Source organism: Macadamia integrifolia, chromosome 6, assembly GCF_013358625.1.
Source record: "Macadamia integrifolia cultivar HAES 741 chromosome 6, SCU_Mint_v3, whole genome shotgun sequence".
Taxonomy (NCBI): Eukaryota; Viridiplantae; Streptophyta; class Magnoliopsida; order Proteales; family Proteaceae; genus Macadamia; species Macadamia integrifolia.
The window spans coordinates 23,277,462-23,288,386 of record NC_056562.1 but is presented as its reverse complement, the minus strand read 5'-3'; the positions used below and the strand labels follow the sequence as shown (position 1 = coordinate 23,288,386).

General features: G+C 37.5%; 1 long non-coding RNA gene across 9 annotated transcripts; it reads right to left on the bottom strand.

Moving 5' to 3' along the window:
- Positions 1-2,548: 2,548 nt before the first annotated feature.
- On the bottom strand, positions 2,549-6,175 carry LOC122081136. Of its 9 annotated transcripts, none has more exons than XR_006141019.1 (8): positions 5,837-6,175; positions 5,537-5,685; positions 5,032-5,130; positions 4,321-4,439; positions 3,985-4,228; positions 3,707-3,913; positions 3,523-3,619; positions 2,549-3,423 (listed from the first exon to the last, which is right to left on the bottom strand). It is a non-coding gene; the product is annotated as an uncharacterized LOC122081136 (long non-coding RNA). The 9 variants fall into 9 exon arrangements; XR_006141018.1 differs by having other exon boundaries at positions 4,321-4,416; positions 5,837-6,174; XR_006141023.1 differs by having other exon boundaries at positions 4,321-4,393; positions 5,837-6,174.
- Between the last annotated feature and the right edge of the window lie 4,750 nt (positions 6,176-10,925).

Genomic DNA, 10,925 nt, shown 5'->3' with positions numbered 1-10,925 from the left:
TGGGCAAGCCTCAGAGATAACCAAAATCGGGCAATGATCAAAGAAATCTCGTTGGAGAACCGTTTGAGCACAGTCCTGAAAGTGATTCATCCAAGCTTCATTACAAAGACCCTTGTCCAGAACTGCAAACACAATCCCTCTTCTCCTATTATTTGACCAAGTGAACTTTGTCCATTGAGATGGAAGTTGAATCATAGAACATGTATCTATCATGGCATTAAATTCAGTAGTTGATCCCAAACTGAAGGCACCCGGACCTCTCTTCTCATGTGATGCAAGGGTGGTGTTGAAGTCACCAATCATAAGGTATGGTGCTGCCATCACTGGAACCGAAGCAAGCTGCACCCATAACTCATTTCTTTTCACCCTAAAGCTGCTTGCATGAATAATTAATTAAAAAAATTGTTTATTCTTCCAATCAACCTTAACAGTAAGTTGTTGATCAAATTCCTAGACAATAGAAGGCTTAGGCTTCCCTCTCCTCCACATCAGCAAAAGATTTGGCACTATCTACTCTTTTATTGTAAATCACTTCCACATCAAAGCCAATTTTATTAAAAAACAAAGTTGGAAAAGTTGATGAATCCACCATTGGCTCTGCAAGACAAATAATGTCAGCGTTTTTCTTCCTCACGATACTCCTCAAGGCCATGTGACCTGCAACCTTATTCAATCCCCTAGCATCCCATTAGAGAACCGTCATTTAACACTTTGCAACAAGAACAAGCTGTTTAGACCTCCTGGTCTGCTCAATAGTTGCTACATCTTTATCCTTCCTGCGAGACCTATTTCAGGTATCTCCATATGAGCTGCCCGAATAGCCATCTCGTCAATTCAAGCAATCTTATCATGATGTAGGATCACCGCTCCTCCATGAACAGTGATTGGTGAGATGGAAGTGGCTTGGTGTTCCTGCTCTTGCAACGGTCTTCTACAAGAGGGAGACCCACAATGCTCTTCAGATGAGTGGGTATGGGCATCCTCCTCAGAATCTGACCACCCGACCCATTTTGATGTCCATATAAGTGAGCACCAGATTTACTATGATTCTCTCTCAAGTCTTGCCCCATATGGTCGCTTCTCTCAGTTGATTCAGCAATCTTCTATTGGAGAGGAATGACTATCTCAATCGAACCATTGCTGGGAAGAGCCATCCCTTGATCTGCTTCCCTATTTTGAGAAAACCAATTGACTCCCAAGATAGAAGGACTCATTGGACAAGTATGGGAAGGAGATTTGTCCCGATATTCTCGCTGACTTGGCACTGCAACCCCACTACTCATTGCCACCACCACAGGCTGAGAAGGAGCAGCACCACCATCTTCTGCAAAAACCGCTTCTGGAATGCTAGTCTTAGTGTGAGGCTGCACATCACCTCTTTTCAATTCTCTGCAAGAATGTACGTTGTGGCCAATATTTTTCGTAGAGACCACCATCTTCATATAATAGATTGAGAGAACCAGAACTGCACCTCACAACCAGGCTGCCGCCGTTCCACCTGAATTTCCTCGACCCTCTTACTGCCCACCTCCAACTCAACCATGACTCTGGCACAGCCACCCAAGATGTGGCACGGGTTCTTCGGTCAATAACCATAGGCCTACCAGCGGCTTTTGCCATAATGAGCAGGATTTTATCTTGCCAATACTCAAGAGGCAAGTCTGGGAAACGGATCTAGACCGTTTTTGTCACTATTTGTTTTTCATGCATGTTTAAATCCAGTTTCCACCACTGGAATCTAATCACCTGACTTCTTACCTTGACAGAACTTTGCTTCCAAATCACTTCCATGTTTGCCTCCAATTCAAATTAAAGTAGGAAGAAGCCTTTTCCCATCCGTGCAAAGCCAATCCTACCTTTCAATAACCACAAATCCTTCAGGAAGTGAAAACTCGGGCAAATGTTTTTTATTTTTAAAATTTCACCAATAGCCACAATTATAGGCGGTGTTCTTTAAATCCAACATGTTCACTTCTGATTGGTGCCCTGAAACTATTTTGCGATGATTTTAACAAACCGCAGCTATATGTTCATATACAGCCACAGTTTAAAGAACTGTGAGAATATATGCGTATAAGGCCTCGAATATATGTAACTGCGGTAAGTGATAGGGTGTGTATGGCCATAGTTATAGAAAGACCTACAAGATAAGTGATTTTCTGTGACAGTATTTTACTGCTGCCAAAAATTATATATCCGTCGCTAAGAATAAAGGTGACGGTATAAATTTCCATCGGCTATTACGGCGTCGTCAAAAATAGGCAACAGTAAATGTGGTGATGTCGGTTAAAGTATACTGGCGATGGGTACTACTTTAGCCGTCACCAATATTTTATTTTCCACGACAGTTATTGTCATTACTGTCACCTTTGTTTTCATTTTGGTGACGGTAACATCCGTCGCTATTGGTTTATTTTAAGCAATAATTACACTTTTAGTTGTCGGATTTGCTCTTATTTGGTGACGGTTCATATTTTTCCGTCATAAATATATATATATATATGATACATTCTTCATTTTATAAAATTGTACCAAATACACACATCCATGGGATCTAAGCATTCTTTTCTTTTATACAACTCAAAAAAGTGTTCTACAATAATAAAAAGTCATTTGATCCATTACAAGTTCAATGCTACATACATGAGATAATAAGCAATAATAAAGTTCCAACCTGAATGCTTATATGCCTGAACATAATGGGGTTGACCCAATATGTTCATTGCTTTCATTCAACTCAAAAAAATACATGTTTGTGTTGACCCAAAAAACATGCCTATCATCTACGCCAAATAGTAATCCAAAACAATCAAGTAAAGTATAAATTTGACTTTATACCTATCATCGGGAAGGCCGGGTATTGTTCGTCAATTGTTTCGCAAAAGCAAGCATCTGGGCCTCCAATGCCTCAAGCGTTGTATCTCGTTCAGCTAGCTTTTGATCATATTGAGAAATCTTCTCCAAACACTCCGAGACCTGTTCTTTTAACTATGAGTTCTCTGTTCTTAGTTCTGCAATTTGTCGGGTACGTCGCTTGGCATCCATTGCCTCTGCGCCAAACATCTTTGTTGGAGTTACTCCAGCACCCCACATGCGGACCCTTCCATGAGGATCCCCCCCCCCCATCATTACATATATGAAAAAATTGTCCACAACTTCAGGGTCTTTCTATCTCTCTTCACTTTCTTTGCTGAGGCGGTCTTTTATTTCCTTCCGTAGGTGACATTGAACAACAACAAAATTGAGGGGACAACAATAAGTGTCCATAAAAGGAAAATAAAACATAACTATATATATGTTAGCATTTCAAACCAGTATTGCAGCTGACACGGGGTCTATAGCCTCCTTAGTCTTCTTGGACATACAAGTGAAATCGAACATACCAATACTAGAAGCTGGCAAATGATCTGGGTTCTCATCTCGCTTAAAAATAAAAAAAAATAATAAGGAAGCAGCAAATGTTGGGAGTAAGATAAAGTCAATATGAATGTAAAAAGTATTAATGCAAAACAAATCATGTACCAGATGCTCACATATAACAGCATATGAAGTGGCTCCTGTTGTATGGCGCATTAGCTGTTTCGACCTTTTTTTTTTTTTTGTTCCTATCACAAAGGTCCTACAAAGAATATTCTATTCAATTAAAACCATTATTCATATAAATATAGTAACAAGAAATAGCTACACAGCAAAAAACCACTATTACCTTAAATTTTTCATCATCCCACATCTTAAACATTATATCCCATTGCTCTGTCGTCATACGCTGAAGATCGATGTTTGCACGCCGTTCTAAATCTGTCTCATACTTATAAAAAAAAAGGGATTTCAAATAGCATTTGTGATCCCTCCACCAATCGTTTAGTTTATCTATTGCCCAATCTTTGCTCTGTTCATCAAGGTCAAATTTTGCCTGCAAGAAAAATAAACTAAAATTAGGATATGGTGACGTAACATAGTTATTTTCTTTGACAGAGATAATACCATTATTTTTCCCACGCATCTTCTTTGTATGGCTTTGGCACTAACCGCCAATCAATGTACATTACTGGTAAGAGTAGGTGGTTTCTTGCTAATGTACCAACCCAGGTATTTAATTTAGCAACATTTTTCTTGGGTTTGCATGGTTCACCATACTCATTTACTTCAACATGAATTTTCTGTCCATTAGGCAAATTCGTAATGTCATGTGCCATTGTTCTTCCCCTCTGCCCCCTATTTCTGCAGCCTGTGAAATATTAAACAAAACAAATTAAAAATAATAATCCAACCAACAATACTTCTAATTAAATTTAAAGAGTAACCTTGACATTGACTAACCTGCATTACCCTGACTTGTGCTTCCACTTTCCACGCTATTCATTTTTCCTTTCTTGTTGTATTAACCTGTTTTCTGGTAAAGTTCAGAAATGTTCACTGCTGACCACAATCAGATTGAGCTATCCCATGATGAAAAAAAAAGGGAAGGGGGGGGGGGGGGGGAGAGAGAGAGAGAGAGGATATCACAATCTCACTTAAAAAACAAAAGAAAAAGAAAAGAAAACTTCTATTTCAGTTTCACCTAAAATGTAATTAATGATGTAAAAGTAGTAGCAGCACTTTTCCAATAGGGGAAGAGGATGACGAGAGAAAATATATACTTGTCATCTACCTAGCCAATACAAAAAAGATTGAAATACAATTCTTGAAAGCATCATATTGCATTGATCAATTTGATATATTACAATCTGAACTTTCCATTACATTAATTAATTCAATGGGGGTGTAGAAGTACCCCAAATATGCCAAATTCTGGTTCCAATTCATTCAAAATCGATTGTCTTGCTATCCCCAAGCTCATTGCATGGTTTATGCTCCCAATGTGTGATTTAGGGTTACGAATTATGATTTGTCCCAAATCTGGAATGAGACTTCAGATGTAGCAGAAGTTTTATAGATTTTGAGCTTTAGGGGTTTAAATTATTCCAACAACTATCTCAAGTATGCATTCATTTCCTTCTTGGAACTAAACTCTAGGGTTTGATTGCCTACCTTAATGGTGTTTTGCAGAAGCCTTCCACATTTTTCTCCCACAGGAAACTTTATGACCATCCGATCCCTTCCCTTTGTGCAAAAATATTTTGCAGAAGCCTTACACAGTGTACACATAACAATGTGAAATATAAAAATGCAATTTTTTTCTAAATCAGGAAGGCAAAACCATCCAAAAAACTAGGGAACAAATTGAGAAAAGACACAACATTGGGTTGAAAAAGGAGACTGAAAGAAAGAGAATGTAACTAGCAACTCAAAGTTAAGAAGACTCATTACACATACATAGGAAACAGAGAACAGTGCAGCCAAACAAACCCAATTCTCCATAAAAAACACCATGTAACATCAGAAGAAATCAAGCAAGAATGAACATAAAAGCATTTCCACAGATGAAAATCAGATCCAGAAAAAGCATAACAAGATAAAGGAATACACCAAAAAAAAAAAGATTAAATTCGGATGAATTAATGAGAAGAAAGGACGGAAGAACAATTTCAGTTACCTGGGTAGGGAAATACCGAATGACGTTGTCCTGATTTCCCCTCCAGAAAGACAGAAAACCTTCCTCTCTCGAAACCCTCTTAAAGCAATCCTCAAGTATAACTTATAAGGAGTCTTGAGTGGTCCTCTCTTCAACGTCTCTCCTTGATTCTGCAACAACAGCTTCAATAAAATCGTTAGGGAATCTCACTTTCTCCTCTTCAATAAATTTTGGAATCTCAAACTTGAACAAGGAAAGCAATCAATAAATCGTTAATGTCCTAAACCATAAAACTAATGTTCTTGATGAAGCATCTCATACCTTCCCTCATCGGAGCGGTCAACTTTCGACTGCTTAGTTTATCTCCCGTTGAAATCGAGATTTTCTCCAGCAGAGATAGGAGAGGGGATTTTGAGAGGGAAAGTAATAGAAGAGAGAGAAGGACTTTCAGGAATGGAGAGGGTTAGGGTTCTCCCAGAGTATAGAGATTGCGGGAAAAATGAGGAAATCAAACCGCGAACGAAAAAATTAAAACAAATTTTTACGACGAGAAAAAAATATCCCGTCGCCTCAAATGCCAAATTTATCAAATTTCACGACGGACAAATAATGAATTGTCATGCCAATATACATGGTGACGGATAACTTTGCTTCCGTTGCGAAAATCCGTAAGAATATACATATATATTTCTTTTGGTATATATTAAAAGTAGGGACGCAAAAGACCGAAAATAAACAAAACATTAATTTCAAAAAATAAAATATATATTAAAACCAATTTTCTATCATTTTTTCTGACGGGGTTTTTCTTATTATTATCTAAAATAAATATAAGGTGACGGCTAATTTTCTTATTGTCATATTAAATTCTTTTGAGCCACGATTATATATAATACCGTCACCATAAATAATTTACTGTGATAGATATATCTTCCGTCACAAAAAATGTATTTATGGTGACGGTTACAAAATATCTATCACTTATATATTATATTTGGTGATAGAGTTATAATTGTCTGTCACCATGCCCGTTGTCAAAAATCACTTTTCTTGTAGTATTAATTATATCAATAACCGCAATTTTGTAGAACTGTGGAAAATGTTAACATGTGGTCACGACTTATAAAAACCGCAGATATAGAGCTTCTTTAGCTGCAGTCCTCAGCAACCACAACCATAGACCTCTGCCCAAGTGCAATTTTAATTTAGTACTTTTTTTTTTTTCTTCTAGTGAACAATAACAAAAGTAATTGATGAAAATCATAGCATGGGATTCAACTATAAGATAAAAGCGTAGATTTATGTAACATCAAAAGGGGATGGGGTGTGGGCGTAGAACCCAATTTTATCACCCTCTCTCGGCAATGATGATTTTCAGGATGTAAACGAGTCTACGCTCTCTTTTGGAAGAGAATTTTATGTTTTTGGAAATGACCCGTAATTGAACCCTAATCCAGCCAAACCTTAAAGATCCAAAGTCGACAAAAGATGAGATTGACCTAAATCTCACATGTATTTGTTCAAATCCCTACAAATCGTAGAGATTGGCACAAGGTGGGCCTGTGCTAAATATAATGAGGTTTGGCCGACATCGTCCAAAGGCACGATGATTTTGGTTGAGGGCATGACGATGTCGACCAACATCAGTAGAAAATTGATTTGGGTTAACACTCTGATTCGGGCCCAAATTGGGTCTATTCTAAGCATGTCAAAGCTAGAAAAAAAGTCATGTAAACTGATTGAATAAGAATTGAATACGGATCGGATGTGATTGGATCCAGATATTTTTTTATCAGATACAAATACCTCTAAACGGATATGGGGAATCGAATTTTCATTTTCCACTATTTACATCCCTGACTTGTATAACCCGGACCTTCCTTGCCCTCCTCCCCCAAACAAAAAAAAAGGGATGCCAATCAATCGGGCCAGACTAGTCCGTTCTCGATCAGGGTTAGCTAGGGTTGGCAGGTCTATACCCTTCAATAGTGACTGCCTTTCTATTTAAGAAATGTGTCGGTCTCGATCGGTCTTGGTCGGGTTCTAGTCTTTAACCTGGCTTCTCATAATCGTGCCATAATCGGGATTTCTGCACCAATAAAACCTTAAACCGTCTTTACTAGTATTAGATTTAAGAAATTTTAATATATTTTATTTTATTTTTATAAATTTAATATATTTTATTAAACCATCAACAATTTATAAAAGACTTTACACCTAATTATATTCAATAATTGATAAAAAGGTCAATGTATAACCTATTTTATCCCAAGAAAAAAAAATCAAAATATACATAAAAATGGTTGGGCTAAACATGTCGGACCGAATCAGGCTTGTAATGTGACGGGCCAATCAGGCGTCTGTTGAGCTTACCCCTTGCATCATTGAGTCCAAAACATTTATTAATTGGGCCGATCCAGGTCGAGCCATAAACATGTGGGGCTCAGTCGGGCCAACTTGAAATTGACATCCCTACCCAAACTGATATAATTTGCTCTCAATCCATGTCTCTAAGTTGTCTTGGCTCTTTTCTTCATTCTTTAAAACAAGTCTAAACTTTAGGAACCCTCAAAATCATTAATTAGCTACTCTTTATTTTTATTTTATATTGTAGTTGATTATCCATTCGGATTAGATAATTCAGATTCAGACCCAGATATTTTTTATCGGATACGGATACCCCTAAATAGATACAGTTGTGAATCAAACTTGGACTTTCGATTATCCGTTACATCCCTAGCCAAAGTCAATCAACCATGATTTTAAAAACATATTTTTCCAAATTGTACCTCCGAAGCTAGTATTGGAACTCGGAACACTGTCTTGGGTAAAGAGAACACTATTGGCTATAAATAACAACTCCATCTCCATTTTTATTTCAAGGGAATTCTAATTCATCATTGCCTAGCCACTCCAGGGCAAGGTTTTAAAACTTAAGATTAGTATCAATTGATATCAAATGGATTTGCCTCTATTTTTTAAAATAAAATGTGTGTTTTGGACCATTTACCCTTATACCTAACTAATGGATTAGTACGGATTGATCACTATTGGCCAATCCATCCGATCTAAGTGATCCTGACTGATTCATCCAAATTTTAAAACCATTCTCCTGGTTGAACTTACCCCTATTAGTTAAGAACATTTCTCAATTGAACACTTCAACTATTTATCAGCCATTATTGTGACGCCCAGTCCCCATTAACCTTGCACATTATTGTCCTCTTTGTCCCGTGGGTCTCAAGGTTTTAAAACACGTTGTGCCATGTTAAGGAGGCTAGAGGTTATTAACTAGTCTAGAAATCTTTTCCTAGGTCATGTGGGACTAAAGTTGCACACACCCTCACCAATCTCCCAAACCCCCTGGTGCTTGCCGTATTCTTGGTGGGAATGACTCACTGATCTCTCAGGCGGGTTTGGTACTTGCCGTATTCTTGGGTCGTTACACTTTCCCTCTTTCAGCACAGCGTCCCCCACTGTGGCTCCACACGCTGTCAAGGTTTGCTCTGATACCATTTGTAATGCCCCGATCCCATTAACCTTGTACAATATTGTCCACTTTGGCCGGTGGGCCTCAAGGCTTTAAAAGGCGTTGTGCCATGTTAAGGAGGCTAGAGGTTATTAACTATTTCAGAAATCTTTCTTTAGGCGATGTGGGACTAAAGTTGCACATCCTCACCGATCTCCCAAACCCCATGGTACTTGCCGTATTCTTGGTAGAGACATCTCACCGATCTTCCAGGTGGGTTTGGTACTTGCCGTATTCTTGGGTCATTACAATTCTAACTGAAATGTTAAATTCAATGTAGATGAAAATCCAATATTAACGTGGACTTTCAGTTGGTTTCATTATTTTATAGATAAACTGATATTTATGAACAACTTGAGAATAACCTCAATGGTAATCCAAAATTCATTTATCTGGGATACAAATACAAATATACTTTCAATTTCATAAAAAATATCTATCCAATGAAGACATTTATAGCCGGAGCTCACGAAAAATATTTCAAGCTATGTTTGATAGCCAAGAGAAGAAAAGGAAAGAAAAAAGAATCTAAAAAAGAAAAGAAAAGAAAAGAGAAGAAAAGGGAAGAAAAGAGAAGAAAAGAACTGAAATGGTGAGAAAATAAAAAGAGTATATATGTTTGGTTACTAAGAGAAGAAAAGAAAAAAAAAAATTCAAAAAATTTTGAATTTGAGGAGAGAGATAGACACATAGGAAATCATTGTGTAATCATTCATTTTTTGTCTTATTACGTTTTCATATTTTCTCATATTTTCTTGTGTTTTTCGCAAGATTTATTTTTGGGGGAGCAAAAGAAAACTTTTCAATTCCCAAGATGAATTTTGAATTTCAAAAACTAAATTCTCTCTTGGGTGAAAACATACCAAGTGCAAAGAAAAATTCTTCACCCAAGAAAAAAACAGTACAAAAAGTGTACTTTTTTCTTTTCTTTTCTTCTGTTAGCTACCGAACACAGCCTCATAGTCTCAATAACCTTAGAGGACATTTAGACGGTAAAAAACATGACATTATAGACACTGAATTTTGATACATTGAGAGAACCCTTTTGATGATGGTGGTCAATGCTCAATTGACTCAACTGTGTGATGAAATTGATCATTTTACTTCTAACCTAATAATGATATCCAAACCTTCCCAAATAGAACAAAAACTATTAGGATGGTCTTGTTTATTCATTTTAAACATGTACATAAAATTTTGTCCAAATCTGGTATGTTTGGCCATCATTTAATGTAAAAAGGTCGTTTTATCCAGAGATGAACACTGGCCGGGTTGGGCCAGATTCTTAAAACCCTACCCATCCCTAGGCCCTACCCAACCCTGCCGGGTTCATGTCCAAGCCCATCCTTACCAAGTTCATGCCAACCCAACTCGGCCCTTTTCGACCCTTTTAGGGCTGGGTTGACCCTGGTGTTGTGGGGAGAAGGGGGAGTTGGAGGCAAAGAAGAATGGGATTTATGGCGTGTGAGAGAGGGAAGGGTAAATTATAGAGAAAACTCTTATCTCAGTCAGTTGGTTGTAGACGTTGAATTTGACACCTTGGGAGAACGTCTCAGACAATGGTGATCAAGACCCAGTTGATGACTCACATTGTGACCCAATGGCAAAAAATTCTAACTTGCTCCTAACTTACATTTTACATCCAAACCTTCCCTAATAGAGTCAAAACCCATAGAATAGCCCTATTTAACCATTTCAAGCCTCCACGCAAAATTTGGTCCAAATCCAGTCGCATTTGGTTAACTTTTAATGTAATCATTTTATCCTTAGAAAGTGTATTATTTATCTATTAGTATGGATAATTCATCTGCGAAAAAAAAATTAAGGAAAATGTTGAGATTCTTGTAGCATACCGAAGGTGGCAGTATCAAAAGTACGGTT